This window comes from Monodelphis domestica, chromosome 1, assembly GCF_027887165.1.
Source record: "Monodelphis domestica isolate mMonDom1 chromosome 1, mMonDom1.pri, whole genome shotgun sequence".
NCBI lineage: Eukaryota > Metazoa > Chordata > Mammalia > Didelphimorphia > Didelphidae > Monodelphis > Monodelphis domestica.
Window position 1 is genome coordinate 70,281,696 of NC_077227.1, and position 15,181 is coordinate 70,296,876.

Below are 15,181 nucleotides of genomic sequence, written 5' to 3' on the forward strand. Positions count from 1 at the left end.
CTGAGCTAGGGAAAGAAGGCTTTAGATAAGCTGGGGGATAAGACAAAGATGATATAGACAGAAAAAGGAAAGGGGGAAGAATCCTGACCTTAGATAGATATAGCACTGTTAAGGAAGAAGTAGGCGTGAAACATAAATCCTAATTGGGCTTTTACCTATTCCAATGGAGTTAATCTTCCCTCTTCTAATAATAGATATTAATAATGATCTATTAATAGCTTTTAAATGTTGGTGAACTGCTCTCATGGAATGAGAATGTAATCAGGAAATAGCATGTACATGTTTAAGGATGGAAACTAAGAAAATGTGTAGGACTGAGAGGATAGAAACCTTTGGGACCTCAGGGTGGCATATTGTGTCTGAAAAATTGGCTTAATGATATCCTTAGGGTTTATTTTCATAAGTGAGCAGTGAAGTGATATTATTTGATGAGCGCCTAATAATACTATATCCACCAACTTATTATGGTCCCTGAATTCTACCAATAGGGTTCCTTTTATTTGGGTTGAAAAATATTTTTTCTATCTCCAGGAGTCCCTTGTAATCATGAAAATGATCCTCCTTAGAGATATAGAATAATTACAAAAGATAAAATAGATAAATTGGATTACACGATATGGAAGAGCAAACAGAACAAATTACTATGCCTAGGATAAAAAGGAGAATGGACAAATGAAAAAATTATGTTTTGTTTCAAGAAAATTAGCATCATGTTTCTCTGATAAAGGTTTGGTATTCAAGGTATATAAACAATTAACAAATGTATATAAAATTAATAATTATTCCATAATAAATAAGTAGTCAAAGAATATAAATAGTTGTAAAAAGAAAAATTGCAAAGTATTTACAACCACTTGAAAGAATGCTCCAAATCACTAATAATAAGAGAAGCAAATCCTTAGGTTTTACTTCCTACCCTGCAAATCTAACAAAATGACAAAAAATGGCCACAAAATGGCAATAATCAATGTTGGAGAGATTGTGAAATTATAAGCATATAGTTGGTGGAGCTGTAAAATGGCACAATCATATTTGAAAGCAGTTTGGAATTATGCAAATAAAGTGACCAGTATATCCATACTCTTTGAATTAGAGGCTCTATTACTGGACTTACACCCCTAGGAAGCTATCAATAAAAAGAAAGTCTTTATATATCTTGAAATATTTAGAGCAACACTTTTTGTTGTAGCAAAGAATTGAATATAAAGTAAATGCCCATCAGTTGGGGAATGGATAAACGAATTGTGGTACATGAATGAAATGGATTACTCTGATGTAAGAAATTATTTATGTGTGGAATAAAGAAACATGGAAAGATTTATGTGAACTGATGCAGAGTGAAGTAGGACCAAGAGAACAATATACACAATAACTACAACACTGTAAATGAAAAGAACAAACCACACAGCAATCAAATCAAAAGTGTGTATAACTAAATTTTAGAGATCAAATAGGACTCAAATGAGAAGAAATGAAAGGACAGCTTCTCAGAGGTGGAAGGTCCATGGGCATTACATATCGTACATTGTTTTGGACTTTTTCAATGTATTAATCAGTTATGCTGATTTTTTTCCTTTAAAACAAACACTTCTGTTTTTCTTATATCAGATGACTCTCTGAGAGGGAGAGGGGGAAGGATAATAGGAATAATTTTTTTTTGGTTGTAGAGTTTCTTTTATTTATATCTGTTTTTTCTCTCTTTGTAGCCCAGACCATTTTCTCAATTAAAAAATTAATTAGTTAATTAAGAATATTTTTCCATGGTTACATGATTCATGATTTTTTCCACCCCTCTTCCCTCTCCCCACTCCCGGAGCTGACAAACAATTCCACTGGGTTATATACATGCATCATTTTTGGGGGTTTTATTTTTTAATTAATTAATTTAATTTAATTAGACTATTTTTCCATAGTTAAACATGTATCATTGTTAAAAATCTATTGAATGGGGATAATTATGATAATATTAGGTGGCATAGTCAATAGAGTGCTAGGCCTGGAATCAGGAAGGCCTGAGTTCAAATGTGGTCTTAGACACTTACTAACTATGTGACCCTGGGTAAATGCCTTAACCTCTGTCTCAGTTTCCTCATCTGTAAAATGGGGGTAATAATAGCACCTGTCTCCCAGGGTTTGTTGTTAGGATCAAATGAGATAACTGTAAAATACTTAATACAGGGCCTGATACATAGTAAATGCTATATAAATCTTATCATTAGTTATAATAATAAAATATAATTATTACAATTTTTAATATAAAAGTATTAGATATTATTATAAGATATTAGTATATAGATATTATTAAAATAGATATATATAAATATATAAAATAGATATATATAAAATAGATAGATATAAGTATATAGATATTATTAAAACTTTTTTTTAAGAGAACAGACCTCTTGGAAGGCTTAACACCTTAAATGATTAGCTTTTCTAGTATATAAGGCATGATTTTTGTAGGATGGACACAGGACTGTTAGGAATAGGGGGAGGGAAAAGAGGGGATATCAGGAAAGTAGAGATCCCTAGAGTATATTAATTTCTTAACGTCCTTGCCCTCTCTGTGTGAGTCTCTGACAGAGTTTTCTGTCCCAATAGCTGATTTTCTTACATCAACTTTCCAAGAAGCCAAAAAAAGGGGGACGCTTTCTCTGGGTTCCCATTAAATGAGGGCACCCCTTTCTTTCCCCATTCCAAAGTGTTAGGGGCTTGGGATTTGGATGTAAATTTTTTATGTAATATACTAGTGATGTAGAGAATAGCTTTCCTTTTCTGCCCCTGCTCTGGAGCAGGCAGGATTAGGTAGAGGATTTGTGGCCTAAACTGCTTCTAATCTAAGGCTAAATTTAGAAATAGAACTGAAATCCCCCATGGTTTTCTTTTCTTCTCTGATAGAGAGGTCCCTAGATACAAGCTTCACAGAGGAGACAGAGACAGAGAGAGATGGAGAGAGAGAAATAATGTGTGAGTGTGTGTGTGTGTGTGTGTGTGTGTGTGTGTGTGTGTGTGTGTGAGAGAGAGAGAGAGAGAGAGAGAGAGAGAGAGAGAGAGAGAGAGAGAGGGGGGGGGGGAGACAGAGAAGGAGGGAAAGGGAGAGAGGGAGGGAGGAGAGAGGGAAGAGAAAGAGAGGGATAGGGAGGAGAGAGAGGGGCAAAATGAGAGAGAGAGAGAGAGAGGGAGAGAGAGGGAGAAAGCACCCAGGGAAAGGGAGGGAAGGAGTAGAGAGAGAGGGAAAGGAGAGAGACAGACACAGAGAGAGGGAAGAGAGAAGGGGAAGAAAGAGTGGGAGAGACAGAGAGAGAGGGAAACAGAAAGAGAGAGAGAAGGAGGGAAAGGGAGAGAGGGAGGGAGGGGAGGGAATGTGAGAGAGAGAGAGAGAGAGAGAGCAGGGAAGGGGAGGGAGGGAGTAGAGAGAGAGGGAAAGAAGAGAGACAGACACAGAGAGAGGAAAGAGAGAAGGGGAAGAAAGAGTGGGAGAGACACAGAGAGAGGGAGACAGAGAGAAGGAGGGAAAGGGAGAGAGGGAGGAAGGAGAGAGAGGGAAGAGAAAGAGAGGGATAGGGAGGAGAGAGAGGGGGGAAATGAAAGAGAGAGAGAGAGAGAGAGAGAGAGAGAGAGAGAGAGAGAGAGAGAGAGAGTGCTCTTCTTGTGGGCAACTATATTCCAGGGAAGGAGGGCCTGGCTAGTCACAGACATGGTGATGTAGCTTGTAATCCATATGGAGTTTTCATAGCCCATGTGCTGCAAAGAATTGAAATCTTTCCTTCTCATCTATTCCCAGCCTAGTTACTCAGAGATAGGCCAAGTTGATGAGGATCTCTAAATTGCTTTATAGGGCTGTGAGCTTGTTCCACTCCCAGGGTCTAAGGAGCTTAAGTCACCATAGATTTAAGGCCTTTGCCCTTCTCAATTCTTGATTCCCCCCTACTCCCAAATACCACCACAACCATGGCCACTTACCAGTGCTCTTTTCTCTTTCAGCTCTAGATCAGGCAACTAGGTAGCATAGCCAATGGAGCCCTAGGCTTAGAGTTAGGAAGACTTGACTTCAAATCCAGCCTCAGACATTACTAACTATGTGACCCTGGGCAAGTCACTTGTTTTCTCAGTCTCAGTTTCCTCATCTGTAAAATGAGAACGATGGTAGCACCTACTTCGAAGTTTTTCTGAAGATCAAATGGGATAATAAAAGTACAAGTGTATGGTTGTATAATGCTATATAAGTGTTAGATATTATTTTCAGGCAGGGCTTAACTTAGACTCTATGAGCTTTAAAAAATATAACTTACATAATTTATAATTTGATTTCAATATACCTGCTTTCCTTTGTAATGCTATATACTTTATTTTATGCATTTAAAAATATTTGGAGAAGGTGGTCGGCACTGCCACAAGGGTCTAAGACACAAAAAGGATTAAGAACCCTGGTCTTTTTCTAAGGGGCTTCAATGGTCTTTCCAGGGCATTGATTGACATTTTCCCCATCATTGTATTGGTACCCAGTTCCAGACCTTCCCCAGTATGACACAATTTCCTATTCACACTTGCATTTTAACTCATGGGGAATTCAGTGCCCAGCCCCATCCCACTCCCTTAATAAAATGGTTTTTCTGTTTCAGATCAGATGTACTGGGTTTTTTGTTTTTTTTATTTTGTTTCGAAATTGTTTCCTAAAATTCAGCCTTCGGGTTTTGGGAAAGCTGGGACAGAGGGAAGATCTGGAGGAAATGCTGCTGAAAAAGTAGAGAGGTTTCTCCAGCTTTGTAGAGAACCACTTGGGCTTTCTTTAGGAGGAATAGTCCTGGAAAATACCATAGTGGGGGGAAAGGAGGAAACTCCCCCTATCCCACCCCTCCATCCCCCAATCACCAAATGAAATCAGAGTCCAGGGAAATCTTGAAAGAGAATATGGGACAGCTAGATGACTCAGTGGATTGAGAGCCAAGTCTTTAGGCAGAAGTTCTAGGGTTCAAATATGGCTCCAGATACTTCATAGCTGTGTGACGTTGGGAAAGACAATTAACTCCAACTGCCTAATCCTTACTGTTCTTCTGCCTTGGAATCAATACATGGTATTAGTTCTAAAATGGAAGGCAAGGGTTTTAAAAAGAAAATTAATTTAAACCATAAAAGGGCAGCCTGAAGAGGTGGAGGACTAGGGAGGGACAAAAGATAAAAAGGAGTGTCAATCTAATCACATTTTTTTTTCCTGACTACCCACAGCAGGTAGCATAAATAATTGTTGACTCTCTTGCTAAGAATTCAGCAAGGTCTTCTCCTAGAATTCTAGTATGGCACGGTACCCTAGGGGCCATCTCATTTAATCTCCTTTTATTACTAGTGATTCTACTTCCACCACCAAGACCTGGCATTCATTTGGTGCTTTTCAGCTGACAAGATGCTCTACATTCTCATTTTGATGTTTACAATAATGTAAGGTAAATAGTCTTGGCTTATCCCCATTTTACAGATGAGTAATCAAACTCAGAGGGGAGGGAAATGACTTGCCCAAGATGACACAGTTTTATAAAGGTAACACCAAGTCTGGTCTAGTCAGATCTCCTGATTCCTTGTCAAGTGCTCTTTTCAGTATTAAACAAACAACTGTTGCTATGGGCCACGAATGGGGAGTGGCAGAAAGGCTTGATAAGGGAAAGGGAAGGTGATGGGATGGTTTGATTTGGCAGGATTTTTTTGCCTTTCTCTTCCACCCTGACTGGTATGTAAAAATCTGAAAGCCTTTCTTTCAATACCACCCTCATTTCTCATCCACCTCAGCAACATTCCTTTAGTTAAGCAGTATTTAAAATCTACTGGCATGTCTGGTCTAGGCTTGTCTATGTCAGGGCAAGATAGGAGGAACAGACATGATCTTGCCCTGAGGGCACTTGTCATTTGGCTGAGGAAACTGAGCTTGGGGCACATAGTGACTGAACTCAGGTGACAAGACAGAGGTCCTCAAGTTCAAGTTTTTTGAGAAAGAAATCTGAGGGGCAGCTAGATGGCACAGAGGACTGATTGAGAGCCAAGCCTAGAGATGGGAGGTTGAACTATGGCCTTAGACACCTCCCCCCAAAAAGAAGTCTTTCAGTCTCATAAAAGGGTCAGATTTCTTCACACTTGGCAAAGGGACGTGTTGCTTCAGGATGCCTGCCTTAAGAAAGGTTATACCTGCTCTTTGTGGTGGCCAAAAATTGGAAAATGAGGGGATGCCCTTCAATTGGGGAATGGCTGAACAAACTGTGGTATATGTTGGTGATGGAATACTATTGTGCTCAAAGGAATAATCAAGTGGAGGAATTCCATGGAGACTGGAATGACCTCCTGGAAAAATGAAAGGAGTAGGAGAACATCAGAGACGGATACACTGTGGCACAATCAAATATAATGAACTTCTCTACTATCAATGATCCAGGATAATTCTGAGGGATTTATGAGAAAGATGCTATCCACAGCCAGAGAAAGAACTGAGGGAGTAGAAACACAGAAGAAAAACATATGATTGATCACATGGGGATGTAGACTCTAAACAATCACACTAGTGCAAATATCAACAATATGGAAATAGGTCTTGACTAATGACACATGTAAAACCCAGTGGAATTGCTCATTGGCTATGGGGGTGGGGGAAGTGGAGGGAAAGAACATGATCCATGTAACCATGGAAAAATATTCTAAATTAATTAAATAAATAAACTTTCAAAAAAGGAGGGCAAAAGCATTTGCCCTTTGTTAGAAAAGAAACAAAAAAGAAAAAGAAAAAAGAGGCTATCGAATGACCCTATAGTATTCAGTTTGGGGAGCCACCCATTGGGAGAAACTGGTCATCTAGAACCTGAGGTCATTAAGTAGATTTCAGAGTATCTGTACATTTATATTCATTTTCCCTCATCTTCACCTGAAATTTAGGTGTTTTTTTTTTTAACCCTTACCTTCTGTCTTAGAATCAATATTGAGTATTGGTTCCAAGGCAGAAAAGTGGTAAGGGCTAGGCAATGGGGGTTAAGTGACTTGCCCAGGGTCACACAGCTAGGAAGTATCTGAGGTCACATTTGAACCTAGGATCTCCCATCTCTGGGCCTGACTCTCAATCTACTGAATCACCCAGCTGCTCCCTGAAATTTAGCTTTTCTTTAAATTATTTAAAAGCATTATTCTGAGAAAAGCTCCAAAGGCTTCAACAGCTTGCTAAAGGGGGTCCAGATACATAAAAGACTAAGGACCTCTAATCTAGAACTGATTCAGAGAAGAGTGAAACCAAGTCTGGGAGAATTAATTGAAGGAATTCAGGGTGCTCTTAGCACAATAAAGAAAAGACTTAGGGGGACATAACTGTCTTCAAATTTTGAAGTATGGTTAGAGGTAATCAGACTTTGGATGGCTCCACAGGAGAAAACTAGGACCAAGAGCAGGAATTTATTGGAGGATTTAAGCTCAGTAAACACATTTTTAAAATGTAATTTAATTTTAATTTTATTGATTAATTTAGAGCATTTTTCCAGGATTACAAAAATCATGTTTTTTCCCTCCTCTCCCCCATCCTCCTCCTATATCTGATACACTTCCACTGGGTTTTACATGTGTCTTTGGACAAGACCTATTTCCATATTATTGATATTTGCACTAGGGTGATCTTTTAGGGTTTATAACCCCAATCATATATGCGATCAAATAGTTGTTTTTCTTCTGTGTTTCTACTCCCACAGATCTTCCTCTGGTTGGGGATAATGTTCTTTCTCATAAGTCCCTCAGAATTGTCCTGGATCACTGCATTGCCATTAATGGAGAAGTCCATTACATTCGACTGTCCCGCAGTGTATCAGTCTCTGTGTATAATGTTTTCCTGGTTCTGCTCCTTTCGCTCTGCATCACTTCTTGGCGGTCATCCCAATTCACATGGAATCCCTCCAGTTCATTATTCCTTTTAGCACAATAGTATTCCATCACCAACATATACCACAATTTGTTCAGCCATTCCCCAATTGAGGGGCATTCCCTTATTTTCCAATTTTTGGCTACCACAACGAGTGCAGCTATGAATATTTTTGTACATGTATTTTTCCTTATTATCTCTTTGGGGTACAAGCCCAGCAGTGCTATGGCTGGATCAAAGGGCAGACAGTCTTTTAGCGCCCTTTGGACATAGTTCCAAATTGCCCTCCAGAATGGCTGGATCAATTCACAACTCCACCAGCAATGAATTAATGTCCCCACTTTGCCACATCCCCTCCAGCATTCATTACTTTCCTTTTTTAGCCAATCTGCTAGGTGTGAGGTGATAACTCAGAGTTGTAAACACATTTTTTTACAAAAAAGGTAGATTGCTTTGTGAGAGGATGAGATCCTCATTACTAAAGATATATTCAGGCAGAAACTTGTATGATCATTTGTTGAGACTGTTGTGGAGGGGATTCATGTTTTGGGGTAGGAGGTGATTTTTAACTTTCCTGCTTCTACTCTGCCATAATGGCTCTAGAATCTGAATCTGACCTGCTGTTTACTCTTAACCTGACTTAGTCCATCTGCTGCTGGGTTGGGAGGTAAAACAATTCCACTGGTTTTTTTTTAATTTAAATTTTTTTTTAAATTTTATTTAGTCAATTTAGAACATTATTCCTTGGTTACAAGAATCATATTCTATCCCTCCCTCCCTTCCCCTCACCCTTTTTTAAAAACTGTTACCCTTCATCTTATTGTATTTATTTATTTTTAAACCCTTATCTTCTGTTTTAGAATCATACTGTATATTGGTTCCAAGGCAGAAGAGCAGTGAGGAAAGGCAATGGAGGTTAAGTGACTTGCTCAGGGTCACATAGCTAGGAAGTGTCTGAGGTCACATTTGAACCCAGGATCTCCTGTCTTTAAGCCCTACTCTCTATCCACTGAGTCCACCTAGCTGCTCCTCTAAGATCTCTTTCCACTCCATGATTCATTCCTGAGGTGGACAAGACAAGGTAATGGGTAACAGGAAAGACTGTTCTGAAAGTCACAGTAAAGAAAAGAATCCTCAGTCCTTGCAGAGGCCCCTGTGGATGAAGGGATGCTCACATAATTCTACTAACTCATTTTTTATTTAAAATTTAAAAAAAATTATTTAGTCAATTTAGAACATTATTCCTTAGTTACAAGAATCATATTCTATCCCTCCCTCCCCTACCCCCACCCTTCCTGTAGCCCACCTGCAATTCCACTGTTTTTTTTTTAATTTAAAAAATTTTTAAATTTTATTTAGTCAATTTAGAACATTATTCCTTGGTTACAAGAATCATATTCTATCCCTCCCTCCCTTCCCCTCACCCTTCCTGTAGCCCACCTGCAATTCCACTGTTTTTTTTTTATTTAAAAAATTTCTTTAATTTCATTTAGTCAGTTTTAGAACATTATTCCTTGGTTACAAGCGAACCCATTTTTTTAAAACTTCAGTTCCACTAGCGAGAGACACAGAGATCCTTTTCAGCATATGATGAATCCTGCTTTTGAAGAAGGTGGCTTTTCTGTCTCTGAGGTAGCCAGGCTTAGCTATGTCTCCCTGGGCAGGAGGATACTGTGTGGGCTTTAGAGAAGCTTAGCTCTCCCGCTGGCTCGGGGGCCTCCCTCACCGGGGACCCAGGGCACACTGAGCCTAGTGTGGTTTCTGGGCTGTGGCGATTCAGGCCTCCCAGCCAGCAGCTGACAATGGCCTGTTTCAGAGCGGCAGGGGCTGGGCTCTCACTTTCTTGGCTCCAGGCTCTCCAGCGGCTCAGCTCTCTAGGTGGCAGCTTGGGGGAGGAATTCCTGCCTCAGGCCTCTTGGGGCCCTCTGCCTCTAAGTAGGGCACTTCCCCACCCCTTTCTAGCCAAGGAAAAAATCTGTGGGACTGACTAGCACGGAAGGAAAAGCTGGCGTGGGGGCTTCAGCCTTTAATATCGATGAGAACTTCATTCAGAGGCTTCGGATCTTTGTAGACCCACAAAAGGAAACAGGCATGAACAGGAGGAATGGAGGGTGTCCTTCCGCCCTAAGAATGGGCGAAGGACAGGAACAAGTCTAGGAAACAGAGGGAGAGTTGATTGAAGGTTCGCTGGATGAATCCACTTCATTTGGGAAAACTGTTAAAAACGAAGGTAACATTTTGAAATGAAATTTGCCTCCCTCACTTTCCCTCTCCCCCATCCTCAAAGTAATTTCCATTTCTTGGTTCTAGTTTTCCCCCAGGGAGCCACATTGAATAAATGTTATTCAATCACATCCAACTCACCGTGACCCCATTTCTTGGCAAAGATACTGGAGTCGTGTGCCATTTTCTTCTCCAGTTCATTTTACAGATGAGGAAACTGAGGCAACCATGGTTAAGTGACTTGTCCAGGGTCACACCACTTATAGTAAGTGTGTGAGGTCAGATTTGAACGCAGTTTTTTTTTTCATTTTTATTGTCATGTAATATAGGTCCATCGCCATCCATATTGGTTATTGTTGTAAGAGCAAAGTCATACATAACCAGACCCCCCAAATAAAACCATAAGAGATGATTCCAATAGTTCTTTCTCTTGAGGTAGATATATCCTTCCCCGTCAGGATTATCCCAGATCATTGCATTGTCTCGTTTTCACAGATAATCATCGTCCAATAGTGCTGGTGAACCCAGTTCTTTGTGACTCCAGGCCCAGTGCCCTGTCCATTGTGCCACCTCCCTGCCCATATACTTGAAGAGAGTTACCATGTTTTCCCAAGTCCTATCTCCTTTAAGCTTAGTGCTCAGGTCAAAACCTGTCCTTTTTTCGTTCTCTAATTCCTCCTTTCTTTTTCTTATCATGTTTGTCTCTTTCCCCATCTCATGACATCCCTTTGCCTGTTTTTTCCCCTCACGCCTGCCCACGATGCTCCTCGACCACTGCTTCTTTGTTGTACAGTTTGCTCCGACTGAGAATTAAGCCAATTCCGTCTTGCTCTTTATTTAGTGAAGATAAGGGTTAGCTGAATTGCCATCATCTAATTGTATTTATTAAACTTTTGAATACTGCAAATAATGGTATGTAAAAGGTTTAATCAACAACTAGGGAAATGTTTAAATGCAGATAAGGGAGGAAAGAGGAAACTGTTCCATAATCATCCCCTCCCCTCTTCTTTCCTCATGAAGCTCATGTCTAAGCCCATATTGGCATTCTAACGATTCTATGTTCCACTAGTTCTTTTGATATTGAGTGATATAGAAGAAGAATGCTTCAGTATGGTTTTGGCCAATATGAAATAAACTGAGGCATTATCTCTGGGAAAACAGTCTGCTGTAGTCGATTGAGAGCCGACCTTGGAATCAGGAATACCTGGGTTCAAGTTTTGCCTTTGTTGCTTATGAGCTGAGTGATCTAAGGGGCAATTGCTTAGGGTTTCCCTTAACTGTCTGATTCCAAATTAGAAATCAATTGCCGATTTGGTGTTGGTGGCGGGAGTTTCCACATTATTATTTCCTCCAATTGATGAAATTACAGGTTCATACCTTTCCCCCATTATCTTGCCAATCCAATAGATTATACTCAGTATATCAGCTTCCTATCAGGATCAGTTGACTCAGGCCATGATGATCCTTGGAAGCTTTTTTTGGACGTATATCTGCCGTTCTCTATTCTTTTATTTGTCTGTAAAGCTTCCTCAGAGGGGAGAGAAGCTTTAAGGTAGGAAGATAGAGACAGGATAGAAGTTTTAAATACCACGAGGGGGATGACGGAGTCAAATTAGAGATATGAGGTGGCAGGAATGAGTCTTTATTAATTTTCCATAAGCCACAGCCAAGCTTTGATCAAAGGACCACTTCGAAGGCTTTTACCAGTCCAGAGATCCACATTTAATACCACACAGGTCGGAGAGATGAAAGAGAGATAGAGAAGATTTAAAGATGGAGCTTGGCCAGAGGCCAAGCTCCTGCCAGGACAGCCATCAGCTCCTGAAAGGGAGAGAGAGAGCTAGAGGCGGAGCTTGCTGGGCTACATATACCCTTTGATATGCAAATATACACAGTACATAGGGATGATCCTCATTGGTTAATGACAAGGTATAGGTGTGGTTTCTCTTAACCAGGTGAGCACAAAGAAACCTGTGTTCCCGCCTAACCTGGGGGAAGCTGGGATCAAGGTTCAGAGGCTTTCCCAGCCATGTGCAATGCTGAGCATGCTCAAGACTGAGCATGCTCTCTTCTAAGGCAATCTGCACATACCAACTGTTCCCCTTGCCCATAGCTAGGGGTGGACTGCTACAGTCTGAATGGGCATTATACAGACTATGAAACCACATTAACCAGATTGATCAGAAGAATAATATAGACGTAGTATATTTAACTGAAAAGTTTATAAAATCCTTCTAGGCAAAATGGAGAAATGTGGGCTCGAAGACAGTATGGTGAGGTGGGTTCAGAGCTAGTTCAACAACCAACTGGAAATTCATCAAGGGATATCAAAGTGTATGAAAGTCTCTAAATGAGTGCCGCAGAACTCTGTCCTTGGTCCTATTCTGGTAGACATTAAAATGTCGAAGTGACTTGGAGGAAAGCATAGATCACTCATGCTCATTAAAACTGCATATTCCACAAAACTGGGAGAGATAGTTGATACATTTGGACTGGATTGGGATCTAATGAGATTTTGATCAGCTAAAACAGTGGTTCTCAAATGTTTTTTGTTTATTGCACAGCATTTTTTTGCTTAAGGGTTTGAGTCAGAGTGAACATTTAAACTAACAGCACGGAAGAGTTCTCAGGAAGTCAGGCTTCCAGACCTATTGCTCAAGCTTTGCTATTCCTCCATCTCTCTTGCTCCTACCCCATCCGCCACCCTCTTCTTTCTTTACATAAGAGGAGGAAGCTTTGTGCCTCTTCTGGTAGAGATACCTTTGTGACTCTCCTGACACCAAACTGGGTAATAGCTGGGAATTGCACAAGTCTTGGGGTATGGGGAAGGGGGTTCATGTTACTTAAGTGAAATGAAAATGTACAGTTCAGTTTTTAAAACTCAACTGTGGGAGTATAGGTTTGAGGAAACAAAGCTGAATGAGATTCCATGGGAAAAAGACCTAGAGTTTTAGTATACTTTAATATCAGTATGAAATAGCAGGATGACGTGGCAGCCAAAATTTTTAAGTTGAAACTTAGGTAGTATTGAGTGCTATAAATAATTTTTGTACTTATAGGCTATTTTCTTTCTTTTTTTTAAAGATCTCTTTGGGATATTACTGGTATGCACAGTTTTATAACTCTTTGGGAATAGTTCCAAATTGTTCTCCAGAATGGTGAGATCAGTTCACAACGCCACAGACAGTGCATTAGTGTCCTAATTTCCCCCGTCCTTTCCAAACATTTGTCCATTTCATTTCCTATCATATTAGCCAATCTGATATATGTGAGGTAGATTACCATACTTTAGATAAGACATTGATGGATGCAGCTAGGTGGCTCAGTGGACTGAGAATCAGGTCTAGAGATGGGAGGTCCTGGGTTCAAATATGATCTTAAATATGATAAAATATTCATTGTATGGCAGCAAGTACTTCCCAGGTATTTGAAGTTTTCTCAGGTAGTCTATTCTCTTTCTAGGTCTTTCCACTGTGGTCTTAGTAGAATGAAACCTTCTTCAGGGGAAGGACTATTTTTGTCATTGTATCCTCAGTGTCCAACATGGTGTAAACAATTAAAAATGAATAGTTAAAATGAGTTAACTAAATTCCTAGCCATGTGACCCTGGGCAAGTCACTTAACCCCCATTGCCTAGCTCTTACTACTCTTTGGTCTTGGAACCAATACATAGTATTGATTTTAAGAGGGAAGGTAAGGGTTAAAAAAAAAAAGTCGACAAGCTAAAATGTGCCCAGAAGGAATTTAAGACAATACTTTGTAGGGAAATGAGAATATTTCTAGTGGAGAAGGGAAAGACTTGGTGTTAGAGGTAGTGTCACTGGAGTGAGAAGGACATGATAACTGTTTTTGAGTATTTGAAGGCTGTCCTACAAAAGGATTACATTTGTTTTGCTTGGCTCAGTACAGACTGAAGACAAATACAAGTAAATGGCAGAGAATCATTACATCTCTTTTAACCAAGAGCTTCGAACTATATCCCCAAGCCAGACTATTCACAGCAGGTAGAGTTGGCCATATTAAGATTATGATTATTTCTGGAATATCTATTCTCTGCTGGTTTCTTTCTTTCTTTTTTTAACTCCTTCAGTTCAAGCTTCATCTGACATATATCCAAAAACCTGTTTTAATTCTTAGTTCTTGTGATGCTTCCTCCTCACCTTCCTTGCTTAAGTAAATATTCCCAGGGCTTTACTTAAATAGAAAAGGAATAGAGTAAAACTGTGGTAAGAGAACAGATTTCAATCTTTTTCCCATCATGATCTTTGTTCTACCCAAACTGCAGGGGCTGGGCTAGTGGGAAAAGGTGGTGACCTATGCCTCAGACCAGGAACAAATTGTAGCCTGATGTCTCTTTGAGCTCTCTATATAATAAATCTATTCTTTGTATGGCAGCAAGTACTTCCTAAGTGTTTGAAGAGAGTTAGTTCTCAGGTAGTCTGTTCTCTTTCCAGGTCTTTCCACTGTGGTCCTAGTAGAATGTAACCTTCTTCAGGGGAAGGACTATTTTTGTCATTGTATCCTCAGTGCCCAACATGGTGCAAACAATTAAAAATTAACAATTAAATTGAGGGGGCAGCTGGGTGGCTCAGTGGTTTGAGAGTCGGTCAAATATTACCTCAGACACTTCCCAGCTGTGTGACCCTGGGCAAGTCACTTGACCCCCATTGCCTAGCCCTTACCACTCTTCTGCCTTGGAGCCAATACACAGTATTGACTCTAAGATGGAAGGTAAGAGTTTAAAAAATAATCAAATTGAGTTGAATCTTGTTAATACCATTAATTTACTTATATTAATTCATAGCAAGAGCAAAGAAAAATTTACATGAAGCAATTGTGTTAACAATTTGATTTAAAGGGTTTTAGTTAATATCTGACTACCCTACTTATGTCTATTAGTGATCAGCAATTTGGTAGAGGGATTTACATTGATTTAACACTATACTTTGCAAAATGTTTTCCTCTTAACAACACTATGAATATTATCTCCATTTTATACTGATGAGGAAACCGAGCTTCAAAATTTAAATGACTTTTTGAGGACTAAAGAGAAAAGGACAGAATTCTCAAAAAAACTTTAGC

The 15,181-nt window shown here is 39.7% G+C and overlaps 1 protein-coding gene across 12 annotated transcripts in view; it reads left to right on the forward strand.

Annotated features, from left to right (window-relative positions):
* GRAMD2A (GRAM domain containing 2A) overlaps window positions 1-15,181 on the forward strand; it is an 89,216-nt gene that overhangs the window by 32,061 nt on the left and 41,974 nt on the right. Inside the window, exon 1 of one of the 12 annotated variants that reach the window (XM_056800559.1) lies at window positions 9,508-10,364. The exons of the other annotated variants lie outside the window; for them this stretch is intronic. The gene's annotated coding sequence lies outside the window, so the exon portion shown is untranslated. Of the gene's footprint in view, window positions 1-9,507; window positions 10,365-15,181 lie in introns of those variants that run through there. 12 annotated transcript variants of the gene reach the window in all.